Source organism: Capra hircus, chromosome 14 (genome assembly GCF_001704415.2).
Source record: "Capra hircus breed San Clemente chromosome 14, ASM170441v1, whole genome shotgun sequence".
NCBI lineage: Eukaryota > Metazoa > Chordata > Mammalia > Artiodactyla > Bovidae > Capra > Capra hircus.
The window spans coordinates 11,824,767-11,837,813 of NC_030821.1; the positions used below are offsets into that span (position 1 = coordinate 11,824,767).

Consider the following 13,047-nt stretch of genomic DNA (forward strand, 5'->3'; position numbering starts at 1 on the left):
CTGAAGGCCACTCACCCTTCACACCCTCCAGCAGCCACCTTTCTTCAAGGACAAGGAGACCCTCCCCTGGAGCCCCCTAAAGACCATCTCTCTCAACTCTTTGGCCAGAATCACATCATAACCCTGCGGAATCACCACGATTGACTTAGGACAGCAAAACATACTCATAGTCTATGGTGGGGGGGTGCCCTGTGAAGGCGAAAGCCAGATGGGGGTTCTGTTAGCAAGGAGGAGGGGCTGCCTAGTAGGTGACTGGCCAGTGGTCTGCTGCAGCCATCCATTATTATTAGTCTTATTTTGGTTTTTGATTTAAACGTTTGGATAATTTTTCTCTCCTGTGTTTTGGTCCATATTCCTCCTTTTTGGTGACTGGGGATGTTGAATGCCCCCAGTTCACTATTCTGAGCATCATTTTTTTTTTTTTTAATTACATTGAGTTCTAGAATTAGGAGGCTTTGAAAAATGGACTGAATTGATACTGGTTACTGGGCTATATTTTGGAAGGCACATTTTGGATAAATTACCAACCTTGTCTGATTTATCTTTTAATTCTGAAAGCAAAGTGCTGAAAAATGTGATAGATGCTCAGTCGTGCCCGAATTCTCCAGGCAAGAGTACTGGAGTGGATCGCCATTTCTTTCTCCAGCTGAAAAATATTGCTAGCTAAATTGCCAGCCTCCCATTTTAGTTGTTTGGCCACTGGTTACACTCATTTGGTCTTCTAACAGGCTACAGAGTAGGATGAGGACTAGAACCTCTAATTAGGATCAGACAGGTGGAGGGACTTTTGTAAGGCCACTGTAGCAAGCTTCAGGCTTCCTGGCTTCAGACTCGTCACTAATTACAGGGTGATGAGCAAAATAGTCTGAAAATGACTATGGCAGCTCACTCTGGTTGCCTGGCCAACGAGGTAGCAGGCCTCAGAGAGGTCTTTCTTTCAGCAGAAATGCTACATCCCAGCTCAGTTTCCCATGAGACCAGTAGCATCTTTTCCCGGCAGCATCCTGTGGACCATGGCTGCTGGCTTTCCCAGTATCCCTGTAAACAGCTGGCCCCCCAATCCAGAATGTCTTGATCAAACTGCCTGAGTTTCCCCCCACTGACAAAGCGGCTGTTTTACACTTGCTTTATAGAAAAGGCAGAATAAAGAGAGACACTGTTTCTCTATTGGAACGTAAAGCCACACTACATTTCTTACACAGCACCCTTGCCTGTCTCTCTGTGGGACCATGGGAGGCAGGGAACCTGGTCCTCCTTCTGTGTAACCTGCCTGATAAGTTTTCCCTTTCCCCAATAAAGTAAGCAAGTGTTAGTCGGTTAATCGTGCCCAACTCTTTGCAACCCTCTGGACTGCAGCCCACCAGCCTCCTCTGTCCATGAGATTTTCCAGGCAAGGATACCAGAGTCGGTTGCCATTTCCTTCTCCAGGGGATCTTCCCAACCCAGGGATCAAACTCCAGTCTCCTACACTGCAGGCAGATTCTTTACCGACAGAGCTACAAGGGAAGCCCTTCCCCAATAAAGCCTATTCCTTAACCCAAACTGGGTGAGGTTGTAGAATTCATTCCAAACCTGATGCATAGTAGGTGGTGACTCAGAAGGGACCCAACTTGTGCACAATTCAGACACTTGCTTTTTTTTTATGCAGGTCGGAGGAGGGAAGTGCCATTCACTTCTCCCCACAAATGCAAAGCTATTAATATAACAATGCAGAAAAAAAAAAACTTGTGCAAAAATTATTTCATCCTTGTTTAAAATTTATGCTTTCAAGTTATATGTATGTCATACAATATATAAATGTATTCATTAAGTCACCCTAACTTTCTTTTGCAACAAAATAGAGTGTGTATAAATAAATATATATGAATAAGGGGGTTATATGTTATTCATGATTTTATCTAAGACTTCTATGTTTTTTCTGCTTTCTCTTGTCCCCACACGTGCAAAACATTGACATTACTTTCAACAAAATCTGAGCCCTGGCTCTCGGCCTGAGTGTGTTAAACCCTGCAGCCAATAAAGACCAAGATTCCAAACACGCACACACACACACGCACACACGCACACACACACACACACACACACACACCACTCATTTATTCTCTGGCAGCAGTTCATCAATGCCATTGTGAAAAACACTTGATTTCCCTAGTGATTCTAAATACTGAGATTCTAGGGGCATCTGGGAACATTATCCTCCCCAATTCCTCTGTTTCTACAACTTCTCTCATGACTCCACGGAAGTGACCTAAGACAAAGCAGTTTTTAGTAAAAGAGCAGGTTTCTCAGTGAAGTATTAACTGCCCTCATGGGCGGATTACTTCGGAACGTTCTCCAGCTTAATCCTCTTCTAAGTCCTCGCCTATTTGCAGATCTGCCTCTGGTCTTAGCCCCTTCCTGAAGTCTCTCTCTGACTGGGGGCTCCCACATCTCCCTCTCTAGCCCTTGTTGCTCATATATCAGCATGGCTTATACATCATCACTGAGTAACACATACAAACTCACACACTGGCTTAAAAACAGGAGCGGTGACTTATACCTGAGCGTAAGTGTGGAGTTCCCTCAGCGTCCTCCAGTTCACCCAGGAAAGGGTGTCTCGTGTGCTCTTGCGAGTAAATCTCTAGTCAAAGCTATGTATCCAGTAATCATGTATGGATGTGAGAGTTGGACTATAAAGAAAGCTGGGTGCAGAAGAATTGATGCTTTTTAACTGTGGTGTTAGAGAAGACTCTTGAGAGTCCCTTGGACTGCAAGGAGATCCAACCAGTCCATCCCAAAGGAAATCAGTCCTGAATGTTCATTGGAAGGACTGATGTTGAAGCTGAAACTCCAATGCTTTGACCTGCTGAGACCGTGAGTCCCTCCTGCACGTTCCATCAAAGCCTGTGGCAATGGCCTTGTTGCCATCGCAGGCCAATTTCCTCTCCCACGTCAGCTCTGGTCCAGGAGCAGACCGGGTTCAGCCCAACACGGCCCCCATCCTCAGAAGAGACCAAAATGTGGAAACTCCCTTCATCCTCTAAATCCCCTTGTCTTCCCTAGAAACTTCCCTGAAACTCTGTTCTTATTACTCCAGCCTCTTCTCTAGGTCTTAGAGACAGGTCGTGGGGACAGGGTTGGGCCATCTGAGGGACAAGTAAGGGCCGTACTGAGGTGGAACCTCCCCCATCACTGACTTAATGACCTTGAACAATCTTGAACTCTCCTGTCTCTTTCCTCAAGATGAATTGTCACTTCCTTTAGGAGTGGGCTGGGCAATGTACAGTGGCCCATAACTCTCTCTTCCTTTCTCAGGCAAGACTGAATACTAGGGAGATTTCAGCTGATGCTATCAGGATGGCACCGCAGTTTCCAAATAAAAGCAAATGGAGGATACTTCCCTTTTGTTGCTCCTCCCATTGAGAGGTGGAGCCTTATCTCTTCACCTCTTTTCACTTGAGCCTGGCCAAATGGTTGGCTTTGGCTAATAAGAAAATTTATGACCAACCTAGACAGCATATTAAAAAGCAGAGACATTGCCAACAATGTCCATCTAGTCAAAGCTATGTATCCAGTAGTCATGTATGGATGTGAGAGTTGGACTATAAAGAAAGCTGAGTGCAGAAGAATTGATGCTTTTGAACTGTGGTGTTGGAGAAGACTCTTGGGAGTCCCTTGGACTGCAAGGAGATCCAACCAGTCCATCCTAAAGGAAATCAGTCCTGAATATTCATTGTAAGGACTGATGTTGAAGCTGAAACTCCAATACTTTGGCCACCTGATGTGAAGAGCCGACTCACTGGAAAAGACCCTGATGTTGAGAAAGATTGAAGGCAGGAGGAGAAGGGGATGACAGAGGATGAGATGGTTGGATGGCATCACCGACTCAGTGGACCTGAGTTTGGGGAAACTCTGGGCGTTGGTGATGGATGGGGAGGCCTGGCATGCTGCAGTCCATGGGGTCACAAAGAGTCAGACATGACTGAGCAGCTGAACTCAACTGAATGACACATTAGCAAGGGTGACACAAACAGAGGCTTGACAAGAGCTGTGAATTGGAATCTGCTCTCATTTGCTCCTCTTGGAACCCAGTGGCCAGTGGAAAGCCTGGGGTGGCCTACTGGATGCCGCAGACACATGTCACAGTTGCCTCTGAGCCACAGTCAACCGCTAGATATGCGATGAAGCCATACACATTCAATCAGCTCTTGGCTGAACTGCCAGATGAACTGAAGCCACATGAGTGAGCCGAGGCAGGACCAGCAGAAGCAGCACCTCGCTGAGCTCAGTTCGAGTTGCCAACACCCAGAATTGTGAACTACTCAGGGATTGTTTTCTTAGCCAAAACACACGTTTGGGATTGTTACACATCAGTAGTTAACCGACCTATTAATGGAAGGACAGAAGAGGGAATATACAACTGATGGAATAAGTATCCACAGCTGATGGATTAAAGAAGATCTAAGGTCTTTTTCAGGTACTGAAATTCTAAGATTCGTTGAGAAGATCTCAATGTCAATAACAAGTAAAAGGCACATAATTTAAATTTACAATTTCAGACCACATCTGCTCTTCCCTCTGTTTTACATTATAAATCTCAGAGATACACAATGTGTGACCATAAAGAACTACGACTGATAATCACCGCAGTGATCTCATTACTTCCTTCCCATGCCTTGCTTTGCTGCTGCCAAGGCAGGGCCTTTTCTGAGTTGTGGACTTTGTAAGTGTTTACTTCACATGATTCATGTCTCAATCTTGGATAAAAGCTATCTGCATCAGAAAAAATGAGTTGAGACGCATGAATTAATCTTTTAATAAAAAGATATTGAAATCACTTGCACAGTCACACACAGCCATAAAAGACTGCAGCCACTGAAACACTAAAGGAAATTACCTCCAGGCTCCCATCCAGGACAATGCAATTTCAGCAACTAAGGCAGAAGCCTTGAAAATAAGAGCTAACACCGGAAATGCTGACAAATCCATAACGCCCATTGCTGAAGAGCGGCAAAGGAAGACCACAGTAATAAGGACGCAGTGTGAATTCCAAGTGTTTTTACCTGGCACTGACAGCAAGTGACAGAACCTGCTTTCATAATGACAGTATAATTAAATCACCCATGGTTTATCCAGATGATCTCTGAAAGCCAGGGAAGAAAATAGTGCAATTGGATTTTGGAGAAGATTCCCTTTGGCTGACGTTTTTGTTTCATGCCCACAAGTCAGAGATTTCTAATAGATGGGACACAGCCCTGCCCTGGTTTACACATCTGGCATCCACCTTAAGTCACGTGTGGGGAGACGCAGGAGGGAGGCAGACGCAGCTTTGTGCATCAGTCACGCTGAGGACTGTGGGCCTGCAGCTCTGGGAAAATGTCCTCTTTCAACTCTGCGATCAGTGCCTTCCCCTCCTGCGGCTGTGACACAGTTTTTTCTTTGAAGCACAGAGACATCAGGAGACCGTTGGTGGTTCTCATCTCGATTTACGCTCCCCCTACCCTCCTCCACTTGCCGTCCTCCACCCCCTGCCCCCAGCCCACCGCCTGGGCCTCAAAGAGAGTCCTCCTCCAGACACGCAGGGCTGACCCATCACGAGGCATGGCCACCCTTACTCATTACAGAACATTCTCTCTTCTTATCCTGCCTTTTTTTAGCCTGAAGGACAAAGACGGAGAGAGGAATCTTGATTTTCCTTGTTAGTCTGTTCCAGCTGGCAGCCTTGCCAATCTCTAATATCAGTTGTGATGTGACAGTTATTTTTTTTTTAACTCTAGCATCTCACTTTATGCAATTTTATGGGTAACAGGATGGGAATTCAGCTTAGAAAACTTTTAACAAACAATCATTCAACAAATAAAAATGAGGACAAAAAGGATGACTATGACAAGCAAAATAAAACAGCCCCTGCTATGCCAAGAACATACACGAATCATGTTTCCAAGGGACACGCTTCTTATCTGTTTAATAATGATCTGGAACCTCCTTCTCATCACGTCTCTCTTGGGCTCTTTAGTTGCCCAAAGCTGACTCATGTCTGAACTTAGAACAGTGGACACCCAGAGCCTCAGACTCTGAGCTTCAGAAGGGACCTCAGTGTGCGTTCTGGTTGATCGGGTCCACTGCGTCCCCCACACATGTTGGGAGTTAGAGAAACAAGAATGAAGGGGTTATGGGTTGCACTGCATCCCCTGAAAAATGTGTCAAAGCCTTAATCCCCCAGCACTTGTGGACGCACCCTTATTTGGAAACAGGGTCTCTGCAGATGTAATCAGGCTTCAGATGAGATCATTAGAGTGGCCCCAATCCAATACAACTGCTGTCCTTCCCAGAGGAGGAGGGATCCTGGGACAGACACAGGAGAGGAGAACACCATGTAACAGACGGAGGCAGAATGTGAAGGGCTGCAGCTGTGAGCCCAGAGAGCCAAGGACTGCTGGCAACCCATCCGAATCCAGCAAGAGGCAAGGAAAGATGCTCCCCTCCGGGTTTCAGGAGGAGCCTGACCATGCCGATACCTTGATTTCAGACTTCAGCCTCCAAAATGGTGAGATGAGCGAGACATCTCTGTTGTTTCAAGCCACGTGGTTTGTGACGCTTGTTTCAGCAGCCCTAGGAAACGGATACAGAGAGTTAGGCAAACTGCCCATGATCCCAGGGCGGGTGATGCCTGAAGACACACCAGAGCACAACCCTCATAAGTCCCACTCCAGAGTCAGTCCACTGATCTGGCCTTTATTCCTCTGAGGCATCACAGCTAAGTTGTACGCACGTGTGTTTTCTTACATCTTGTTTTTGTTCCGGATTTCCCTCAAATAGACTTCCCTCGTCTCTCCCTTTTTTTGCTTTGAAAAACTTGAAACAGAAAAGTTGAAAGAATAACACAAGGAACACATGTTTCCTACACCTGGACTCACCGATTAACATTTTGCCATGTTTGTTTCTCTCTCTCCATGTTTTGGGAGCCCTTGTCTTGAGCCCTTGAAAGTTGCAGACCTCAGGACATTTCATACCTAAAATATTTCAGCACGAATCTCCTGAATTCTGAATTCTCCTGACCAAAGACATTCTCCTTCAGAATGCTCAGAGGCAAAGAATTTAGCATCAAAAGGATAATCAAACACAGATTATATTAAAGTTTCTCCAATTGGCCCCCAAATGTCTTTTATAGATACTTTTTTCTTCCTCCCCTCCCTTTCCCACTACTCTCTCTCCTTCCTTCAGTGTCCTTCAGCACCATATCCCCCAGCTGCCAGGTCTCGTTGGTCTGTTTCAATTTAGAGCATTTACCCACCGAGGTTTTTTCCTTTTTTGGTCTGGCTTTCATAATGTTGACATTTTTGAAGAGTCCAAGCCAACTGCCTAACAGAATGTCCTACCATCTGGATTTGTCTGCTTGTTTCTTCATGATCGTATTCAGTTTAACCATTTGCTGGTACGAATATTCCCAGGTGAGGCCAGGCACTTTCCACGGCATCTCAGGGAGAACCTCGAGGCAGTCAATAACTCCTGTGGCTGAAGATGCTGGGTTCACTGGTGATGGTGGGGCCCGTCTGGTCTCCCCACTGGAAAGGTACCATTCTTTTCCTGTTGTCATTAGTGAATTGTCTGTGGGGATATTTGAGAGACTTGTCCCTAACTACTTAATACGGTACATCCAGAGTTAACAACAAATGCTGACTTGGTATTAGATGTCACTCCACAACTGAAATGCAATACCTAACATGCCCTGCTTGATGTACCACATGCTTTTCGTTAAGAGTTGAAGGGGGGGTTAAGGTTAAAACTAATCCTCCTTCTTTGCAAACCGCCTGCCTACGGAAATCTGATGGTCATTCTCATAGTTTCACCAACACTTACACTATTATCCAGGTACTGGCCTCAGGCAAGATTTCTGACTACCTAAAATTGACATTGAAAGTTAAGAAGGCATACTGCCCCCCCACCCCCAAAGTTAACTATATCAACTTGTTAGGTAACCTCAATGCTCAAACCTGAACATTGTGTTAGGTACATGAAAAATTTGTTTCTCAGCCCATCAGTATCGCAATAGTCCAAGTATCATGGATAACACAGATCTTACATGGTTACACTTGTGGCAGCGTGGTATTTTCCTTGTTGGCTATCACACAGGACATGAACTTGAGAAAGCAGGACAAAAATAGATCTCCAAAGCCATGTCAACCATTTCTGAGAGGGCAAAACTCCTCATGGCTTTAATTGAAAGTTACTGCTGTGGTAAGTAGTGTAACAGAAAAACACACCTACGTCTGTCTCTGCATGAATATTAAGCAGGGTGACTACGAAACATCAGCCACCAAGGCCACCCTCAGGGACTTCGTAAGCCCCTAGAGGTTGGTTCTGCTGTGAATTTCCTGTGGAGTTTTTCTGCAGTGATTTCCCCCTGGACTGCAGGTGCCATGAGAACAGGGGTTGGTTTGGTCCTGTTCGCCCTCCAGTATTCACAACGGTGGGCCTCCCCCACGGCTCTGCGGTCAAGAATCTGCCTGCAATGCAGGAGCCACAGGAGACACAGGTTCGATCCCTGGGTCAGGAAGATCCCCTGGAGGAGGGCATGGTAACCCACTCCAGTATTCTTGCCTGGAGAATCCCTTGGACACAGGAGTCTGGTGGGCTACAATCCATAGGGTCGCAAAGAGTCGGACGCATACTTGCAGAACGAACAGTATCTGGGTGTCCAACAATTACTGGTTGAATGAATGAATGACTCAAATAGTGCTCATCAAGGTTAGGTCAGTTCAACACTTCTAAGGAACCAATGAAACCTCGTGGACCTTTTATTCTCTTTTTTCCCTTAATTTATTTTTAATCGGAGGATAATTGCTTTACAATGTTGTGTTGATTTCTACGGTACAACATCATGAATCAGCTATAAGTATACATGTGTCCTCTGCCCCTTTGTTTTCTTTTAATTACAAAATTTGGTGCTAAGGTGTGGAAAGGGCCCTTCTTAGCTTCTCTCTCTCAACTTCCAACAGCCTAGCTGGCCATTTCAGGGTGGACACACTGGGTCACAATTCTACCCCTTGAAGCCCATGTTTTTCTCTTTTTTAAACAAAATAGGAACCAGAAAGGCCACGGAATATTCCACCATCTCATCCTCTCTTGTGTGTTTATCTCCTTCCAATATATCCATTACTGGGTTGCTAAAGGTCATGGGGAGAGTGAAGCCTGTGGATTATTAATAGAATACATAATTCGCTTAAATAACATTTTTTTTCTCCACATGATTTTGTCTAAAAATATTGTGACATAAAATTTTTATTTACCTCCTTTAACATTTGAGAGTTAAGCAAAATAAATGATCTGCCCTATAAACATCATTTCATTGTTGTTGTTCATGTGCAGATGCTTTAGTTTCAAGGAAGCTAAAAGAATCAACCAGTGCACATGATCACTTGAATCAGGACACTCCAGACACAGAGACGGGAGACAGCGCAGAGCCAAGGAGAGAAGGGCCAGGAGAGAGGCTCTCCTCTCAGGAGCAAGTGACAATAATAAAAATTTAAACAGAAGAAGAATAGTAATAGCTTGTGCTTATTGCATGCTTATTACTTCTATTTACATCAGCCTTTGGAGTAAGACTATTATTTCCGTTGAAGAGGAGAAAATTAAAGCTTAGCAAGGTGGTGACTTGACTGCAGTAATGAGTGAGCAAGAATTTGAATCCTCTGACTTCAGAGCCTCTTACTTGACCACACACAGGGCTGCTTCCAAATGCACAGTAGAAGAGCCTGCTATTTACAAGTGTTGTCTTGCAAATTTTCAGGGAAATCTTTGATCATTTTTTAAAGCATCTATGCTGGAAGGAATCCTGTAAGATCACTGCCCCAGAGTTCAGATAGGGAAATCCCTATAGTATTCTTCTTAAATCTGATACCTTTTGATATTATTCAGCCCTTTTATCATCTTTGTCATTCTCCTTGAATCCCTCTTCAAAGATGATACATTCCCTAAAATTATGGATATAGCTCAACTACTGAGAGGCATCCATTTGCAAATAGATGAAAAGCTTTGCCACTGTAGGTGAGATGAACAAGGTAGACTGACAACGTGGCAGGTTAAATATTCCGTTACCACTGACCTGCTCAGACACACAGACACAATGGCTCACTCTTCTGTCCCCTGGTGAAAACTCAGGGGAGAAAAGGGGCCCATATATACAAAGGTTACTTTTTAATCCAATACCTGGAAAGAAGTAGAAGTTTACAATCATCAAGCTAAATCTTTTCTAAACTTCTGAAGATTTTATACAGAGGGGTGAAGGTTGAGGGGATGGGGGTGCGAATCCTTCTAAAACCAGTATTCATGTTGGCAACAGCAGCTCTCCAAAAGTACAGTTCAAATTCTGCACCACTGTGGGTACTTTTTTTTTCTCTTACACCCAGCCCCCTCCACATTCCCCCAGACACATACTAGAAAAACACTCAAAGCCAGTGTTAAAGCATACATTTTTTTCTTTCTCACAAATTAGTTTCCCCTTAATGTAGGTATTGTTAAACCACTGACAGGCAAGCAGCAAGAATGCCTTTACATGAGTATCTCTTTCTTCCAACCCCGGCACAAATATAACCATCCTCACAAGGGCTTCTAGCTGTTTAGGTTTCAAGGACCAATAAATGAATGCATACAAGAAAATTTGGATGATGCTAGGTTGCCAAGTTTTATTTTGCAATGAAAGAAAACAAATAATAATATATATTATCATCATGTCTTGATGAAGTGAAGGACATCACAGGAAAAAGAATGTCAATACATAATTTCATGCTAAATTAAGATTTTTTTAATCTTAAAATTAGCTTATGGAATTTTGTTTTCTTTCTCATTCTGCCACAAGTCAGTGAAAATTCTCTTAGAGACTAGCACTGGTCTTGAGACCAACATTTGGGGGCCACCAATCTAAGAGAGGTCTTTCCTGGTAAAATCTTCTTCCTCCACCACTGGGCAGAACTAATCCCCTTCTTTCTCCTCAAGCATTTTGTGAATACTTCTGCTATCTCACATGGTTTCATAATTGTTCCTGTTAATATTTACCTAGCAGCTAGACCACAAGTTTTTAAAGGCGCAAAGACTGTGTCTTAGCTTTTTAGCCACTTAGAGAATATAGCACAAAGCCTAGAACACTCTAAGAGAATTTAACAAATCAATTTGTACCTAAATCAGTCAAAACTAAAGAGAAAATTCTCTCCCTAGGCCAAACCGATCATCTCATTTGCAAACTGGCATACCACAAAGTTCTGGAGGGAGGTCACAGAGATTACAGGAAGTTATAGCAACATTCAAATACCACGAGCGCACAGCGATGGCTTGCAAATTTTAATTGAAGTTCAACACCACTGTTCTGAAAAACAATCTCAGGAAAGAAATCAGTTTGGGGCTATGTTTAAACATGGACAGTGACATCAATTTATACATACCTCAAATGAAAATGGAATTTCCAGATACAGGATAGAGTTAAGAATCAAGAGGTAGGGCAATAGTCCACAGCAGTTGAGATCCTCTCTGTTCATTTGTCCAGGTGGTTTATTGGTGAGTCATGGGTCTGAGGTCTGAGTACCAAACACTGAGCCGGCAGTTTCCTGAATCCAGGAAAACAACACGTCCTTATTTATTACCCTGACAAAATGTGGCCACGGATCAACAATGCAGTAAAAAATATGTTCCATAAAAATATCTTTATAGATTTTCTCATTACACTAACAAATGAGGGGTGGAATAACCTTATGGGGGGGGGGGAGCAGAATCACCAAAAACTTCCATCCTTTATATACCCATATCTCCCATGAAGCAAAGAATATAAAAAGTGGGAGGAACTACAATTACTATCAATTGTTTCTTGCACTACCAAAGTCAGAGGCTGTCAACCTATATAGTGTCATGTTAGCTATTACTCTCCACTTCTTAGTGGGACCCGACAGTTAGATCATTTGGTGTTGTCTTCTGGATTAAAATCAGATTTACTTTTAGCAGCAATTAAATAGTTATGAGGCAATACAAAGCTTTATGGATGGAATTGTGGCAGCATTGGCAACTTGTAAGCAGGATCAGAAGAAATCTGAAACCCAGAGCCTCCTCACTTGCTGTGCTCATTTACCCATTCTTCAAGCTGGAAAGGGGGGGAAAAATCAAAGTAGTTCTGGGGGCCAAACTTGAGCATATCCAGAGCCAGTGCTTTTGTAGAAGCAACATCCCGCAGGCTCAGCTATGCTATTTCCTCCCTGCGAGTAGCGGCTTCCAAGATGGCCTCCAGCGATCCTATCCCTGGGACTCACACCCTTGTGGACTCCTTTCCCTTTACCTGGGTTGGTTTGTGTGACTGGTGGAAGACGGGAGTGATCATCACTTCTGAGATTAAGTTATAAAAGACTTTGCAGCTTTCAAACTGTTACAGCCCCAGCAGATGGCTCAATTGCAACCCCACCAGCCCCCAAGCTAGAACTACCCAACTGAGCTGCTCCCAGACTCCTGACCCTCAGGAATCAACTGAGAAATTATGTGTTTATTGGTTTAAGCTGCTAGTTTTGAAGGGGATTTGTTACCTGGCAATAGTTAAGTAGTATACCCACTGTGATCTCGAGCAAGTTAAATAAATTAATTGAGCCTCTGCTTCCTTATCTATAAAGTGGGGACTGACGTAAATAGAAATATATTTGTAATTATTGTCCTTTGTTTTGGAATTTAGGACTGCCTTCAGAGATACATAAAATACAAGGCAGCATAAATTAAAAGAGGAGGAGGATAGAGAAACAAGGGGAGGGAAAAAATAAGAAACAGGAAAGAGGCTAAAAAATTATATATTACACACAACTAAAATTGGGCCACAATTCTGGATCTGAAACTTAGCATAACTCCTTCAACTTCCTCCTGCCTCTGCCAACCACACCACACACACAAACACACACACACACACACAGGGTCATGTGTTAATTCCATTCAGAGCCCAAAAATTTAAAAAAGAAATTCAACTATTTAGAGACACATAATTATCCTTAGAGCTATTGTGAACAAGAATTTTCCTTGGGCACTCCCTAAAGCAGATACTGCCTG

General features: G+C 43.7%; 1 long non-coding RNA gene across 1 annotated transcript; it reads right to left on the reverse strand.

Annotated features, from left to right (window-relative positions):
- Positions 4,779–7,360, reverse strand: LOC108637512. The gene is made up of 2 exons (XR_001919122.1): positions 7,274–7,360; positions 4,779–6,591 (listed from the first exon to the last, which is right to left on the reverse strand). It is a non-coding gene; the product is annotated as an uncharacterized LOC108637512 (long non-coding RNA).